This window comes from Aotus nancymaae, unplaced genomic scaffold (genome assembly GCF_030222135.1).
Source record: "Aotus nancymaae isolate 86718 unplaced genomic scaffold, 86718_ANA_hifiasm-v0.15.2.pri h1tg000004l, whole genome shotgun sequence".
Classification (NCBI taxonomy): Eukaryota; Metazoa; Chordata; class Mammalia; order Primates; family Aotidae; genus Aotus; species Aotus nancymaae.
Window position 1 is genome coordinate 55222180 of NW_026988415.1, and position 17393 is coordinate 55239572.

The window sequence follows — 17393 nt, forward strand, 5'->3', positions numbered from 1 at the left end:
TGTAAAGAAACATGCAATAAAAATCTGAAGTGTCTGTTCCAGAAGAAGAGGTGGGTAAAGTTATTATTAGCAAAGCCTTAAAAGCACCAAACATAAAGATAAACATTATTAGATTTGACTATGTTAAACTCAAGATACCTATTCTACAAAGGATGCCATAATCTAAATTAAGAGAGAGATGGCTAAGTGGGAGAAGATATTTGCAATATGAATCACTGGCAAAGCATTAATGATCTATAGAATATTTCAAGGAACTCACTGAAAATTGGCAAAAATAAAAATCAAAGCATGAGATCATTTAAGTAAAAAAAAATTGCTTATTTCCTAAAACACTGGGTTTTTTTTTTTTTTTTTTGAGTCTTTTTCATTAGGTAAATAATACTATGGAGGGTACATTGAAAGAACATGATGTGAAAGAAAAAATGTTAACAGTAAATAGAAGAGTAATTCATGTATTAATGGTAGTACGCTATGCAATGAATAATATAACTAACTTAATCTGAGGTTCAAAATTAACAGTTATAACAGCATTCTACCCTATATTTTCATACTAGATTAAATATTTTTACTAATTTCATGCTCTTTTTTTTTGTATTTGGGCTCTGGGGTACATGTGCACATCCAGCATCCTGCAGGATTGTTACATAGGTACATACATGCCATGGTGGTTTGCTGTCTCCATTCCCCACCACCACCCTTGCCTACATCAGGCATTTCCCCAGGTGTTACTCCTCCCCCTCCTCCATGCTCCCCCACTGCCCCCCCTCCAGCCCCCCACCTAGCCCTGTGAGTGTTGTTCCCTTCCCTGTGCCCAAGTGTTCTCATTGTTAATCACCCGCCTATGAGTGAAAACATGCAGTGTTTGGTTTTCTGTTCTTGTGGCAGTTTGCTGAGAAGATGGTTTATAGATTCATCCATGTTTCTACAAAGGATACAAACTCATCATTTTTTATGGCTGCATAGTATTCCATGATGTATATGTGCCACACTTTTTTTCTCCATTCTATCATCGATGAGCATTTGGGTTGGTTCCAGGTCTTTGCTATTGTAAACAGTGCCTCAATGAGCATACATGTGCATGTGTCTTCATAACAGAACCATTTATAATCCTTTGGGTATATACCCAGTAATGGGATTGCTGGGTCAAATGGAATTTCTATTTCTAGATGCTTGAGTAATCACCACACTGTCTTCCACAATGGTTAAACTAATTTACACTCCTAACAACCGTGTAAAAGTGTTCCTATTTCTCCATATCCTCTCCAGCATCTGTTGTCTCCAGATTTTTTAATGATCACCATTCTAACTGACATGTGATGGTATCTCAATGTGGTTTTGATTTGCAGTTCTCTAATGACCAATGATGAGCATTTTTAACATGTGTGTTGTCCACATATTTATCTTCTTTTGAAAAGTGTCTGTTCATATCCTTCGCCTACTTTTGAATGGGTTTGTTTGTTTTTTACCTGTAAATCTGCTTTAGTTCTTTGTAGATTCTGGATATCAGCCCTTTGTCTGATGGGTAGATTGAGAAAATTTTTTCCAATTCTGTTGGTTGCCAGTTTACTCTAATGATTTTTCTTTTGCTGTGAAGAAGCTCTTAAGTTTAATTAGGTCCCATTTGTCTATTTTGGCTTTTGGTGGCATTGCTTTTAATATTTTAGTCATGAAGTCCTTGCCCGTGCCTATGTCCTGAATGGTTTTGCCTAGGTTTTCTTCTAGGGTTTTTATGGTGTTAGTCCTTATGTTTAAATCTTTAATCTATCTGGAGTTAATTTTTGTATAAGGTGTAAGGAAAAGGTCCAGTTTCAGCTTCCTGCATATGGCTAGCCAGTTTTCCCAACATCATTTATTAAACAGGGAATCCTTTTCCCATTGCATGTTTTTGTCTGGTTTGTCAAAGATCAGATGGTTGTAGATGCATGGAATTACTTCCAAGGCCTCTGTTCTGTTCCATTGGTCTATCTCTCTGTTTTGGTACCAGTACCATGCTTTTTTGATTATTGTAGCCTTATAGTATAGTTTGAAGTCAGGTAGCATGATTCCTCCAGCTTTGTTCTTTTTGCTTAGGATTGTCTTGGCTATGCGGGCTCTGTTTTGGTTCCATATGAAGTTTAAGGTGGTTTTTTCCAGTTCTGTGAAGAAGGTAAATGGTAGCTTGATGGGGATAGCATTGAATCTATAAATTACGTTGGGCACTATGGCCATTTTCACAATATTGATTCTTCCTAACCATGAACATGGAATGTTTTTCCATCTGTTTGTGTTCTCTCTTATTTCCTTGATCAGTGATTCATAGTTATCCTTGAAGAGATCTTTTACCTCCTTGTTAGTTGTATTCCTAGGTATTTTATTCTCTTTGTAGCAATTGTAAATGGGAGTTCGCTCATGATTTGGCTCTCTGTTTGTCTGTTATTGGTGTATAGGAATGCTTGTGATTTCTGCACATTGATTTTGTATGCTGAGACTCTGCCAAAGTTGCTTATCAGCTTACGGAGGTTTTGGGCTGAGATGATGGGGCCTTCTAAATATACGATCATTTTGTCTGCAAATAGGGACAATTTGACTTCTTCTTTTCCTAACTGAATGCACTTTCTTTCTTTTTCTTGCCTAATTGCTCTGGCTAGAACTTCCAATACTATATTGAATAGGAGTGGTGAGAGAGGGCATCCTTGTCTAGTGCCAGTTTTTAAATGGAATGCTTCTAATTTTTGCCCATTCAGTATGATATTGGCTGTGGGTTTGTCATAAATAGCTTTTATTGTTTTGAGATACGTTCCATCGATACCTAGTTTATGGAGAGTTTTTAGCATAAAGGGCTGTTGAATTTTGTCGAAGGCCTTCTCTGCATCTATTGAGATAATCATGTGGTTTTTGTCTTTGGTTCTGTTTATGTAGTGAATTATGTTTATAGATTTGTGTACGTTGAACCAGCCTTGTATCCCCGGGATGAAGCCTACTTGATGGTGATGGATAAGCTTTTTGATGTTCTGTTGGATTCGGTTTGCCTGTATTTTATTGAAGATTTTTGCATCAATGTTCATCATGGATATTGGCCTGTAGTTTTCTTTTTTAATGGTGTCTCTGCCAGATTTTAGTATCAGGATATTGTTGGTCTCATAGAAAGAGTTAGGTAGGATTCCCTCTTTTTGTATTGTTTGGAATAGTTTCAACAGGAATGGTACCAGCTCCTCTTTGTATGTCTGGTAGAATTCAGCTGTGAACCCGTCTGGACTTGGACTCTTTTTCGTCAGTAGCCTATTAATTGCTGCCTCAACTTCAGACCTTGTTATTGGTCTACTCAGGGTTTCAACTTCTTCTTGGCTTAGTCTTGGGAGTGTGCAAGTGTCCAGGAATTTATCCAGTTCTTCCAGATTTATTGATTTATGTGCATAGAGTTGTTTGTAGTAATCTCTGATGGTAGTTTGTATTTCTGAGGTATCGGTGGTGATCTCCCATTTATCATTTTTATTGCATCTATTCGATTCTTCTCTCTTTTCTTTTTTATTATTTTAGCTAGTGGTCTGTCTATTTTGTTGATCTTTTCAAAAAACAGTTCCTGGATTTATTGATGTCTTGAAGAGTTTTTTTTGTCTCTATCTCCTTCAGTTCTGTTATGATCTTAATTATTTCTTGTCTTCTTCTAGGTTTTGAGTTTTTTTGATCTTGCTCCTCTAGCTCTTTCAGTTTTGATGATAGGGTGTTGATTTTAGATCTTTCCTTGTTTCTCATGTAGGCATTTATTGCTATAAATTTCCCTCTAGACACTGATTGAAATGTGTCCCACAGGATCTGGTACGTTGTATCTTCATTTTCATTGGTTTCAAAGAACATTTTTATTTCTGCCTTCATTTCATTGTTTATCCATTGGTCATTCAGGAGCAAGTCATTCAGTTTCCATGTGATTGTGTGGTTTTGAGTGCTTTTCTTAATCCTGAGTTCTAATTTGATTGTGCTGTGGTCTGAGAGACTGTTTGTTATGACTTCCATTATTTTGCATTTGCTGAGAAGTGATTTACTTCCAATTATGTGATCAATTTTGGAGTAAGTTCAATGTGGTGCTGAGAAGAATGTGTATTCTGTGGGTTTGGGGTGGAGTGTCCTGTAAATATCTATTAGGTCCGCTTGGTCCAAATCTGTGTTCAAGTCCTGGATATACTTGTTGACTTTCTGTCTTGCTGATCTGTCCAATCTTGTCAGTGGAGTGTTAAAGTCTCCCACTATTATTGTGCGGGAGTCTAAGTCTCTTTGTAGGTCTTTAAGAACTTGCTTTATGTATCTGGGTGCTTCTACATTGGGTGCATAAATATTTAGGACAGTTAGCTCTTCTTGTTACGTTGATTCTTTTACCATTATATAATGCTCTTCTTTGTCTCTCGATCTTTTTTGGCTTAAAGTCTGTTTTATCAGAGACTAGGATTGCTACCCCTGCTTTTTTTTAGCTCTCCATTTGCTTGGTAAATCTTCTTCCATCCCTTTATTTTGAGTCTTTGTGAGTCTTTGCATGTGAGATGGGTCTTCTGAATACAGCACACTGATGGGTCTTGACCTTTTATCCAGTTTGCCAGTCTGTATCTTTTGATTGGAGCATTTAGGCCATTTACATTCAATGTTAATATTGTTATGTTTGAATTTGATCCTGCCATTTTGTTACTGGCTGGTCGTTTTGCCCATTAATTGATGTGGTTCCTTCATTGCGTCATTATTCTTTACCATTTGGTACATTTTTGCAGTAGCTGGTACTGGTTATTCCTTTCCCTGTTTAGTACTTCCTTCAATAGCTCCTGTAAGGTAGGTCTTGTAGCAATGAAGTCTCTCAGCAATTGCTTGTCCGTAAAGGATTTTATTTCTCCTTTACTTATGAAGCTTAGTTTGACCAGATATGAAATTCTGGGTTGCAAGTTCTTTTCTTTAAGGATGTTGAATATTGGCCCACACTCCCTTCTAGCTTGCACAGTTTCTGCCAAGAGATCCACTGTGAATCTGATGGTCTTTCCTTTGTGGGTGACTTGACCTTTCTCTCTGGCTGCCCTTAGGATTTTTCCTTCATTTTAACTTTGGTGAATCTGACAACTATTCACCTTGGGGTTGATTTTCTTGAGGAATATCTTTGTGGTGTTCTCTGTATTTCCTGGATTTGAATTTGGCCTGCTTTGTTAAGTTGGGAAAGTTCTCTTGGATAATATCTTGAAGAGTGTTTTCCAAGTTGGATTCATTCTTCCCATCACATTCAGGTATGCCGATAAAATGTAGATTAGGTTTTTTCACATAATCCCATAGTTCTTGGAGGCTTTGTTCATTTCTTTTCACTCTTTTTTCTCTATTCTTGCCTTCTTGTTTTATTTCATTGATCTTCCATCTTGATATCCTTTCTTCTGATTGATTTGGCTGTTGAAACTTGTGTATGCCTCATGAAGTTCCCGTGATGTGTTTTTCAGCTCCATCAAGTCGTTTATGTTCTTCTCTAAGATGGTTATTCTAGTTAGCATTTCATCTAACCTTTTTTCAAGGTTGTTAGTTTCTTTGCATTGGGTTAGAACATGGTCTTTTAACTCAGAGAAGTTTGTTATTATCCACCTTCTGACTCCTGCTTCTGTCAATTCATCAGATTTATTTTCTGTCTTTTTTTGTTCCCTTGACGGTGAGGAGTTGTGATCCCTGGGAGGAGAAGAGATGTTCTGTTCTTTGATGGTTTCATCCTTTTTGCACTGTTTTTTTCCCATCTTCGTAGATTTATCTCCCTTTAATCTTTGAAGTTGGTGATTTCAGGAGGAGTCTCTGAGTGGACATTTTTTTCTCTTGAGGTTGGAGCTGTACATTTTTTGGCCTGTAGAGGGCTTTGCTTGGCTCTCACAGGTTCAGTAAGGTTGTTGGATGGGTGGTCCCTCCCTGGAGTTTGTTTGCAGGTGAGATTGGCCCCGCCTGTCTCTCCCAGAGCTCAATCTTCCTGGTTGGGGTCAAGCTGGTGTATTTGCTGCCAAGCTCTCTAGCGAGCATTTCAGTTTGAGTTCTGTGGAGGTGGAGCCTGCAAGGCCTTATGGTCTGTTTCCCTGCTTTCAACTCTGCTTCCCTCTGTGGGATGGTCCGTCCCACTGGCGTTAGTCCAAACTCCCAGGTCCTTGCGACAATTTGCCTCACGCAGCGGTAGCCACTGCTCACATTTGCATCGAGTACCCACAGTTCCCCACCATCTGGCAGGGACCCTGTGGACTGTGGGTTGCAGAAAGGATGAGGCATGCACAGGATCTAAAATGGAGCACCAAGGGGGTTAAGTACCCCAACCCTCTGAGCCAGCTGCACATTTCAGGTGGTGACGCAGCCCACCATCTTTATTTGCCCCCCTGGGCAGCTCTTGCCCTGCAGCTCCTTCCCTGGGCTGAACTCCAGTGCCCTATTAGTCCCACAGAAAAGAACCCAGCACCTCGTTTAGAACCGTGAAGTCGTCCAGCCCTCTGCATCTCATTTGCTGGGAGCTGAGTTCCAGCGCTGGCTTCTCTTGGCCATCTTGGCACCCTTCCCTCATTTCATACTCTTATAAGGGTAAAAAAATAACAATGGCTTGTATATTCAAAATGGCAAGAATTCCGTAGGTGTCTCAGGACCCATCCAATGGCATGTATATTCAAGACGATACTTTGTCCACAATCAGTTATACATAAAGGCAATTATACTTTTTAATTTTAATTCATGGAACATAATAGAGGTTTGATTGTCTATACATGAAGGATATGTTTAACTTTCAGATGGGATTTTGCTTAGAAAGGAAGTGGGAAAACTGGTTATTTTAAATATTATTCTCTTTGATTCATGGCACACCATTTAACTCTTTTTCTATTTACTTAACAAAAAAAGTCTAGAACTAATATAACAAATTGTTAATCTTAACTCAGACTGATCCACTACTGGCTGCTTTCTTTTCCACCTTGCAGATAGCCTAACATGGGACTTTGCCTTGTGATTGTGTGAGCCAATTCTCCCTATAAACTACCTTTCACATATACATATATTCTATTAGTTCTATCCCTCTGGACAATCCTGACTAATACAGATGCCAAGCTGAGAGCCATGGATAGAACAGCTTTTAACTAATAGGATAGGACTGGGGTAAATAATACTTCAAATATTAAAAATGACATTCCAAAGGCCTACACTGAGAGAATCTATTGTGTCACAGAAACCAGAAGCCTCATGTTTTAACGTGATTGGTATAATTACTATGTTGAAAATAGATAGTCAAGAATGTCAAGAGTAAACAATGGAAGAACAGATGGGAGGTTCTTGAAGTTTTCTTTGTAAAATATGATGGTGGTTTGGGCTAAGTTGGTAACAGTGGGGGGGTGAAAAGCAAACAGATTTGTGATATACTCTGAAAGCTAAACCCAATGGCCTTGAGAATAGACTGGATTTGAGAGATGAGAAAAAGAAAGGGATCAAGGATTTTCTCAAATATTTGGCCTGAGGACCTGAACGAGTAATAATATCATTTACTGAGGTTTGACAACCTGTTAGCAGAGCAAATTTAGGAGGAAATCAAATATTTAGTTGCAGATAGGTTAAATTTAAAGTCACTTTTATATGTACAAATGAAATTTTTGAATATCCAGTTGAATACTGTAATGTGAATTTCAGGATCGAGGTCTGTTCTGGTAATATACATTCAGGAATCATGAAGACAGGGTGTTTTATAAATCATGGGGTTGAATTAAATAACCCAGTAAATGAATGTAGATAGAGAAGTCCTAGAACTCTGCCCTAGGACACTTTTCATGCAGAGCAGCAAGAGAAAGCATATATAGCTAAGAATAGTGAGAAAAGACAGCCAGTTAGGTATGAGGCAGAAGATCAACTGAAAAACGATTTACAAATAGTTTTTATGATGTTAAATCAGTACAATAGCCTCTTAGAACTACCAGGTTGTAATTGTTAGTACTTCCATTTTGACCAATAAATATATGTTTCAGCCTATCAATTTGTGCATTTAATGACTAGCTTGGCAGAGAACAACAAAAGTAGACAAAGACGATAAATCTGTAAAACAATTTTAGGATGTTTCTGGCAACATGCAATTTAGCAATAAGGATGAAATTTCTGATGATGTCCTTTCCAAAAGACACTAAAATAAATAAGTAAATAATAAGTTTGTGTATTAGTCAGGGTTTCCTAAAGGGACAGACCTGGTAGGGTTTATGTATACACGAAGGGGAGTGTAATAGGAGAATTGACTCACACAATCACAAGGAGACGTCCCTAAGGAACAGGAAGCCACTCTGAGTCCTAAAACCTCAAAAGTAGGGAAGCCGACTGTGCAGCCTTCACCCTGGCAAATCACCGGTGTAAATCTGAGTCCAAAAGCTGAAGCACTTGGTGTCTGATGTTCAAGGGCAGGAAGCATCCAGCACGGGAGATAGATGAAGGCCAGAAGACTCAACAGATCTCCTTATTCTACTTTCTTTTGCTTGCTCTATTCTACACACGCTGGCTGCTGATTAGACGGTGCCCACCCAGATTGAGAGTGGGTCTGCCTCTCGCAGTCCACTGACTCAAATGTTAATCTCTTTTGGCAACACCCTTACAGATATACCGAGGAACAGCACTTTGCATCCTTCAATCCAATCAAGTTGACACTCATTATTAACCATCACAGTATGTAAGTAAATAAAAAATAAATTTACAAAATGTCAGGCAGTTAAAAAAAGGTAGATGCCAGATTTAATCAGTAAAGTCACATCTTCCCTATGATTACACACTTATAAATTTGTACATAATGAGGAAATCTATTTCATAAAATGTAAGAAAATAACATGATGGCATATTAACTACCTAATTATTAAGATGTTATAGAGTAATTATCAATCCAAAAAAGGAAACCAGAGTTAGATAACATTTTCATTGAACAGGTAGTTATTAGAAATACATTTATAGAATTATGTGAATAGCTATGTGACTCAGAAAACGACTACCGTTCCCAAATGATTTATCCTGTAATTTTGAAATTGATGCCCCTTTCAGCTATATAGAGAATGATGCCAACTGCCAATTAGTTTACAGGAAATTATGAAAGACTGAAATAAACAAATCTTCTTCTAAATGTCACTTTGACTAATACATAGCTGCAATGTGAGAAAGTTCTAAAAACCTGACATATTTGAAAAGGTTTTTCCATTGATGTCATTTGTTCTTTTTACTAAAATTTATAAGAGGTTTCAAGCCACGTTGGCTTACAAAGTATTAGGTGAATCAGTTCTTTAAGAAGTTACTATTTGTTGTATTACACAACATTCATAGACATATGGCATGTCAAGGTGGCCTCTGGATTATGCCTCTGAAGTTGAAGTAAAGATCTAGATATGAGGAGACTTAAGCTTTGTTAATAGTGTCCAGAAGAGTGGTTAAGACCGAATATGAAGATGTGAATTATAAGATGTAGGTGTTAGTTGAAGCATCAATGGATAATATTGCCCAGAAAGCACACAACAGTAAAAGGAGAAGAAAGGTTCATGGATAATTCTGAGGCAGATATAAAAAGTGATCACAGTGGAAATAGAGAATGAGAGAACCAAAAGTTTAACCAAAAAATAACAAAAGAATAATGGTGTTGAAATCAAGGAAAAGGATAGACAGAAAGAAGAGGCCAATAGTATGTTAGCCAAAAGTGTCTGAGACAGCTGTCAACTTAGAAAGTTTATTTTGCCAAGGTTAAGGATGCATGTCTGAGAAGCAGGTCTGTGCCTATCTCTAAAGATGATTTTGAGGGCTTTAATATATACAGGGTAAAGGGTGGATATGGGAAAAGAGGAAGACAGTTTAAAAAGTTGTGAGTAGATAAGAAAAGAAAGGTTGCTTTCTTTTGAGTCTTCGACTAGTCTTTCACTGAATACACAATTTAAATTTGAGATAGGTGTAGAATAGTCACTTATGCCTTTGTCTAGCTCAGTGAATCTGCATTTTTATACCAGAGGGAGTAATCACATATACATTTGTCTCAGGTGAGCAGACAGAAGACAGCATTCTATCTTTTGTGTTGCACCTGTGAAGATAAGCTATCAATTTAAATTGTCAAAGTAAAATTCAACAGAACCACTTTAGGTAAAAATCTTGGGGCTTACTAGGCATTTCCTTGTGGGAAAATTATGAGGGAGGTATAGAGCTATTTTATCTCTGTAAGTATCTTATTCAGGAATAAAATGGGATGGAGATTTGCAGTTACCACCTTGATTTTTCCCTTTGGCTTAGTGATTTTGAAATCCCAAGATTTATTTTCCTTTCACAAGTATTAAATGTTGGAGACATTCCATAGGAATTGTCCATTGCCTTTAGCAATAGAGAGTTTATTAGTAACTTGGTGAAAGCAGATTCAGATAAATAGAGCGAAAGCAAGTTTGTAGTGATTTGAGGTCTGAAAAAGAGAAGATCAATTCATTTTGTAATGAACTCCTCTGCAAAATGAAGAAGAGTAATTGTAGATGACCATATGTTCAACAGTTTCTTTGAAACATAGAAACCTTTTAAAATGTCTGTTACTCATTTTGCATGAGATTTATTGGAAAATGTAAACTATTCTACACTCTTAGCTTACACACACATAAATTAATCATTTGATAACTCAAGACAATCAATGTGATAATCAATTACTCTCCAGTATTGTAATAATGTACTATTTCAAGGACCTGCCAATGTTTGTAGACTACTCTGCTTATATTCAATTAGCTTATATTATTGTGTGTTTTGATTTATTGTATATGTTTTTTCATTGTATTTTTTTCTGCTTCTTCTCTTCCTATTAGTGCTCCTCTTCAAGAAAGTCATTACATAAACTTATAGCAGCCCCCTTCCTTATTTTCTAAATTGTTTCTTCTATTAAACTATAGCAGTGTTGACCAGCAGGGGGAACTATGGCATTTAGGATGAAACAATGTTTTCAGGTGTGTGGGACTATCTAAAAATTTACAGAATATTAAAAATGATTAGCCCTTAGCTACTTAACAACTCCAGATTTCTAAACACCTCCTGAGGCATGATATTACTCTCAGTTGACATTGTGCTATAATCTCAGAAACGAAGTAAGCTAGAATTGTGTGTTAAGAGTAAGCAGCCTCTGAGCAAGTTTTTAACACCAGAAGTGCTGTCATAGACCACTCCAAACACCAGTCCACTTTCCCATACATCTGGAAAATGAAGCTAATTTTTCAGAGCAGTATATATCCTGAGAAGCCAAATACGACTTCACTGTTCTTCTCAACATACTATTTTAAGAAGCCATTCACAAGAAGTAAAATATGTCATAGGAGATAAAACTTTATTTCTAGCCTTAGTATAATGGCTCTCTTTTGAATACAGTTTGTGAAGCCAGGTGACTTGACCTGATTTACACCTGTTGGCTAGTATCTATTCTGACTGAAATCATGTGGATTGGCCAGTGTCTATGTAGTACTGGCTGTTAAATAATTACAGCATCACTCTTGCTCACAAAACTTGGTAAATAACTTTTTTTAAAAAAAAAAGAGGATGGCTTTGTGGTGGCTTAGAATTTTATACATATTTCTGGGTTCTCATCTTATTCAGAACGCTGAGCATACCCATGAGTGTGCATTTTCAGATTGTGGAAATGTTGCTAACTTGTGTATAGGTAACAAGTTATTTTTTAACTTGCTTACCATAAATTAATTCTAAAACAGGTAAATCATCTTCCAAATAATGTTGCCAACAGTTAGCAATACCTATGCAAACACATGAACGCATAAGATATTTGGTCTACAAAAAGTTTTTCATGGAATCACAAATTTATGGGTTGTTAAAATTGTAAGAGACCTAAAGAATAATTTCATCTATACTACTAATTATTTTATGCATGATGGAGGCTGAAAAGTTTGAGAAACTCTCTCTGGTCACTGAGTCAGCAGCAGCATAAGCTTGGAATCTAAAACGGTGGCAAGAGCTTTGAATTATCTCTCCTAAATGGATATGAGAAATAAAAACTTTAACCTAAGTCAAATAATCCTCAATTCTGAACTTCTAGAGATTTAAATACAAAAATTTAGAAATGTCTGAAATTATTTATAAAATATGAGAATTGTAAAAATGTCTTTTAAAACTACCATTACAAAGTTTGAACCTACAAAGAATGAGATACTTCTAAACTTAGGCCCAAATCAATTTTTTCCTACTTTATATTGTCTCTCTTGGGAGCTGGAGAAGGTACTAAAGGCAAGCTGATTAATTTATAGTCATTGGAATATCCTGTGGTGAACTGAACTATATTTTCCTGACTCCAACAGTTCCGTTGGTATCATACAGGTACTATCTGTATTTGATCATGTTGCAGGCTCAATAGGTTTAATGAATAATTTTCTAGATTCATACAGCATGGTGAATTCATACTCCAGAGGTGATCAGATAATAATAATGAATTCATCTTTAGAGAAATCACATTGCCCACCATGGTCTTGGATTATGGCAGCTGCTTTCTGGCAGATAGCAAAAAAAAAAAAGAAAAATAGTTTGCTCAAGGTGAATTTAAGAAATCAGATTACTTGGGAGAGTTCAAAGGGAATAAGATAAAGTCAAATGTGAACCTACAAGCTTGCTAGCATTTTAAGCCTTTGAAAGAAAATGTGTTTTTAATGAGATATGATCAATATGATACCTTAAGGTTTTAAGAGAAATAAAGTCTTCTGCAAATTATGATTCCAAGAACTTCACCTGAGAAACAGTAATGCGTGTTTAAAGTGAGAATGTTTAGAATTATTTTTCTCTTGGAAATTTTTTCTGTTTACTGGTTAGAAGTGAAGACTGTTTAAAGTAGGCTTGCGAGAGTATTGAATGTTAGAGATTTGGGGAATACTTGCTGAAAAACCTAACAGCAAGCTAAGAGGAATCAAAATATCTATCAGGGGAAGCACTTTTATTTCGACCATCATCTTTTCTTTCCTCCGTATTTCTGAGCTTCATGGTTCACAAGAAAACAGCATAATGGGGTAAATGAACAAAATTCATTAAAGCATAGATATAAATGTGTAAATAACTTTTAGGTAAAGCAGTTATTGATCTTAGTAATATCAGCATCAATAATATGCACAAGGAGCTTCACTTGGAGCAGAGCTTATAATTAGAATATGGAGCATAGATATTCATGAGGCTGGCAGAAGGAATTGACAGAAAATATAAAGGTGGGGCAAAGTAAAGAAAATCTCCAATTGGAAATATTTAATGAAGGCAAAAGCTAATCTCTGATATGATATGCTCTTTTTTATTTACCCATATAAAACCCAAGCTATTTCTGAAAGACATTTTGCACCAACGTTATTTTTGTGGAAGAAAAATATCTTGGGCACCCACAATCACTAAGCTAAAGGGAAAATTCAAGCTGGGAACTGCTTAGGGCAAATCTGCTTCCCATTCTATTCAAAGTTATCCCTCAGCTCACTGAGATAAAGGCTTATCTGATTGCCTCCTTTGGCAAAGCTAATCAGAAACTCAAAAGAATGTAACCATTTGCCTCTCACCTATCTGTGACCTGGAAGCGTCCTCCCCACTTCAAGTCTTCCTGCTTTTGCTTTGAGTTGTCCTGCCTTTCCAGGCAAAACCAATGTACTTTTTAACATATATTGATTGATGTCCCATATCTACCTAAAATGTAAAAAACCAAGCTGTGCTCTGACCACCTTGGGCACATGTCATCAGAACGTCCTGAGGCTGTGTCATGGGCGTGCGTCCTCAACCTTCACAAAATAAACTTTCTAAGTTAACAAGACCTGTCTCACATTTTCTGGGTCCACATCTTGAATTCCCTCAATATTACAGGTTTTGCTGTCTCTTCATTAGAATTCACATTGTTTTTGAAATGTGTTTTCTTTCACTTATTAGGGACGCTTGTAATTATATTTGTGTTTTCTAAGGTGCTGATAGCTATTTATTATTATCACCTGCTAATGCAAAGCAACACATCTGTAATTCAGTTTGTCACAGAAAAAAATAAAGTTTATTATTCTTGGTATCTCAGGGTGGATTAAAAATTTTAAAGAAAATATTTATGGTCTGGACATCCAAGAGTAATGTCTCCATTAAAAGCCATAACCAATGTAGGATATTTGAATTTAATTTGAATATAGTTTATTTTTAAAATTAGCAAGGAGATTAATTTTAGCTACTATCTTCTCTCAAGTATAAGGTATTTTTATTTCCACGTACTCCAAAATTTGACAATTTTTGTTTTGCATTGATTACTCTCTAATTAAAATGGGAATTTCTAAAATGGGGTATTCATTCAAGTGAATATAATCACAGTTGTAAATAATCAAGATATTTTTACAGTATCATAGTGCTGAATTTTGCAAAATCTTCATTATTATAAAAATTGTTAGTTGTGATACAGGAAAACATTATCAAATCCATAGGATATATTTCTGAACTAGAACAGATTTTGTCTTTCTGTTTTCTTCTGTACTTTGATTCCTTAATGTTATAGTGACAAGCTGAAACTTGAGATGTCATTGTTTGAACTTGTTCTTCTGTGATAACTAGCAGTATGTACAATATTTTAAAAATTAGGTAATTCATATCTGCCTGTCCTCTAGAGAGCGTGACTTTAAGGCATCCCACTTACTAATTCTGTATTAAGTGCCTCCTTTTCCACTCCTGCCTAAATAACCTTGAAATAACCTTGTTGTGCCTGATCTTTTTGGGAAAGCCTGTATTCAAATTTTTAATCAGATAAAATGCCCTTATCCAATAGGGAGTTACAATTGTAATTTTAAATAAATATGTAAAAATATACCAGATCTTAAATCAGTGATTTTGTGTAAGTTAGCTTTAAATAATTCCTTAATTTCTAATAACCATAGCATGTTCATGAATACCAACATAAAAACACACACATTTTAAATTTGGAAAGTTGCTACTTATCTAGTCCTGGCTATATGCTACATACTGCTCTAAAGCTTTACATGTAGGTACATATATTAACCCAGGTAATCTTCATAACAACCTTATGATGTAGATACTATTAGCATTTCCATTTTACAAATGGGAAACTGAGGCATTGAGAGATTATTAACTAGCTGAAAAGCACATACTTACAAGTGATAAAATTAGGATCATACTAAGGCAGTTTGGCTCAGAAATATAGAAATAGACCACAAGAATCAATGAAAATAAATCAAATTGTATAGATTTACAAATATAGGTATAGAGATAAGGGCTGATGTATTTCTCCACTTCGGTAATTATTATTGTTTGATTTGGTATGAATTTTGTGTCTCCCCCAAAACTTTGAAATCGAATTCCAAAAGTGATGATATTAGGAAGTAAGGCCTTTTGGAGATTATTAAATCATGAGAGCAGGAACTTATGAATGGGATTTGTCCCCTTATTAAAAAAAGCAGCCCCTTCTACCACATGGGAACAGTGAGCTAGCAGTATCTGTGAACAAGAAAGCAGGCCCTTATCAGACAGCAAATCTGCTGTCCCCTTGACCTTGAAATTCCAAGGCCCCAAAATAGGGAGAAATAAATTTCTGTTGTTTATAAGCCACCCAGTTTATGGTACAAATAAAGACATTGTTGTTTGTTTTTGTTTTTCTCTTCAATAGTCTTTCCATGAAAAAGGATCAATATGCTAAATTCTTGTAAATGCATAAGTTATTGCTCAGCTTAAGTTAAAGGCCTTTCTTGACATTCTCAAAGCTGTAATTTTACCAGGGTAAACCATAGAGTCTGAAAGATGACAAAGTGAAGTAAAGAATATCTTCATACACTAGAAGAATTGCCTCTCTGATGCTGGGAGAAAGAACATGGAAATACAGAAATAGAAACAGGGAGGTGGGGCACGGTGACTCACACTTGTAATCACAGCACATTGGAAGACTGAGGTGGGTGGATCACCTGAGGTTAGGTGTTCTAGACCACCCTGACCAGTATGGAGAAACCTCATCTCTACTGAAAATATACAAGTTAGCCGGGTACTGTGGCACAAACCTGTAGTCCCATCTACTCGAGAGGCTGAGGAATGAGAATGGCTTGAACCTGAGAGGCAGAAGTTGCAGTGAGCCAATATTGCACCACTACACTCCAGCCTGGGCAACAGAGCAAGACTGTCAAAAAAGAAAGAAAGAAAATAAATAGAAACAGGGTAAAAAAATAATAGAATTTCAGCTATGAATTTTCTAGGTTATCATTTAAAATTAAAAGAAAGGGGCAGAGAAAAATAAATGAATAGGAGCCTACATTATTAGCCCTGCTCCCCACCCTGAACACCAAATTTTAGCAACTACATAGAAAAAACACCATCAGAAGAACCAAAAATTAGGTGAGAAAGCACAGTACTTGGTTTTAACTTCATATCACTGTAAGACACATTGAAAAGAGCAGGAAAGACAATCTTGAATCACCAACATCACTTCTTTCCCATCCCACGGCAATACCTGTGCAGTGCAGAGAATCTGTGCACCTTGCAGAGGGTGAGTGCAGGAACTGTGAGGCTTCACATTGAACTAAGTGCTGCCCTATCACACCAGAAAACAGAACTGGTCTGTACTCAGCTGAAATCCACCAATGGAGGAAACAACTGGACCAGTCCTAGTCAGAGGGGAATTGCTGTCTCAGCACTCAGAGTTTGAGTTCTGGCAAGCTTCACCACTGAGAGCTAGAGTACCCTGGCGATCTAAGTAAACTTAAAGCCCACAAAGACTGCAATTCCTAAGCAAGTCATAGTGCTGAGCTGGACTCAGAGGCAGTGGACTAGGGGAACACATGACCTAGTGAGAGACCAGTTAGGGCGGCTAAGGGAATGTTTGCACCATCCCTACTTCACTCAGTGGTAGTTGCCGCAGGGCACAGAGAAATCAGGGCTCTTGGTAGAGAGAGAGAACAGTGACTGGGGGACTTCATATTGGACTTATGACTTCCCAATTGATATTTATAGAATATTTCATCCAGCAGTTGCAGAATACACATTCTTTTCCTCAGGACATGGGTTATTCTCAGTAATAGACTACATGGTAAGTCACAAAGCAAGTCTTAAAACATTCAAAAAATTGAAATAATATCAAGCATTTTATCTGACCACAATGAAATAAACCTACAAATCAATAATGAGGAATACTGAAAACTATACAAATACATGGAAATTAAACAAGATGATACTAAATGGCCAATGGGCCAATAAAGAAATTAAGAAGAAAATGTAAAAATTTGTTGAAACAAATGATAATGAAAACACAACATTCCAAAAGCTATGAGATAAAAGCAGTACAAAGAGGGAACCTTATAGCAATAAGTGCCTACATCATAAAAAGAAGAAAACCTTCAAATAAATAATTTAACAACGCATGTTAAAAAACTAGAAAACAGGTTCATCCATGTCCCTACAAAGGACATGAACTCATTGTTTTTGATGGT

General features: G+C 36.6%; 1 long non-coding RNA gene across 1 annotated transcript in view; it reads right to left on the minus strand.

Annotated features, from left to right (window-relative positions):
* Positions 1-16500, minus strand: part of LOC105725503 (uncharacterized) — a 48762-nt gene extending 32262 nt beyond the window's left edge. The window contains exon 1 of the long non-coding RNA XR_002477943.2: positions 16418-16500. This is a non-coding gene — a long non-coding RNA (uncharacterized LOC105725503). The remainder of the gene's footprint in view (positions 1-16417) is intronic.
* Between the last annotated feature and the right edge of the window lie 893 nt (positions 16501-17393).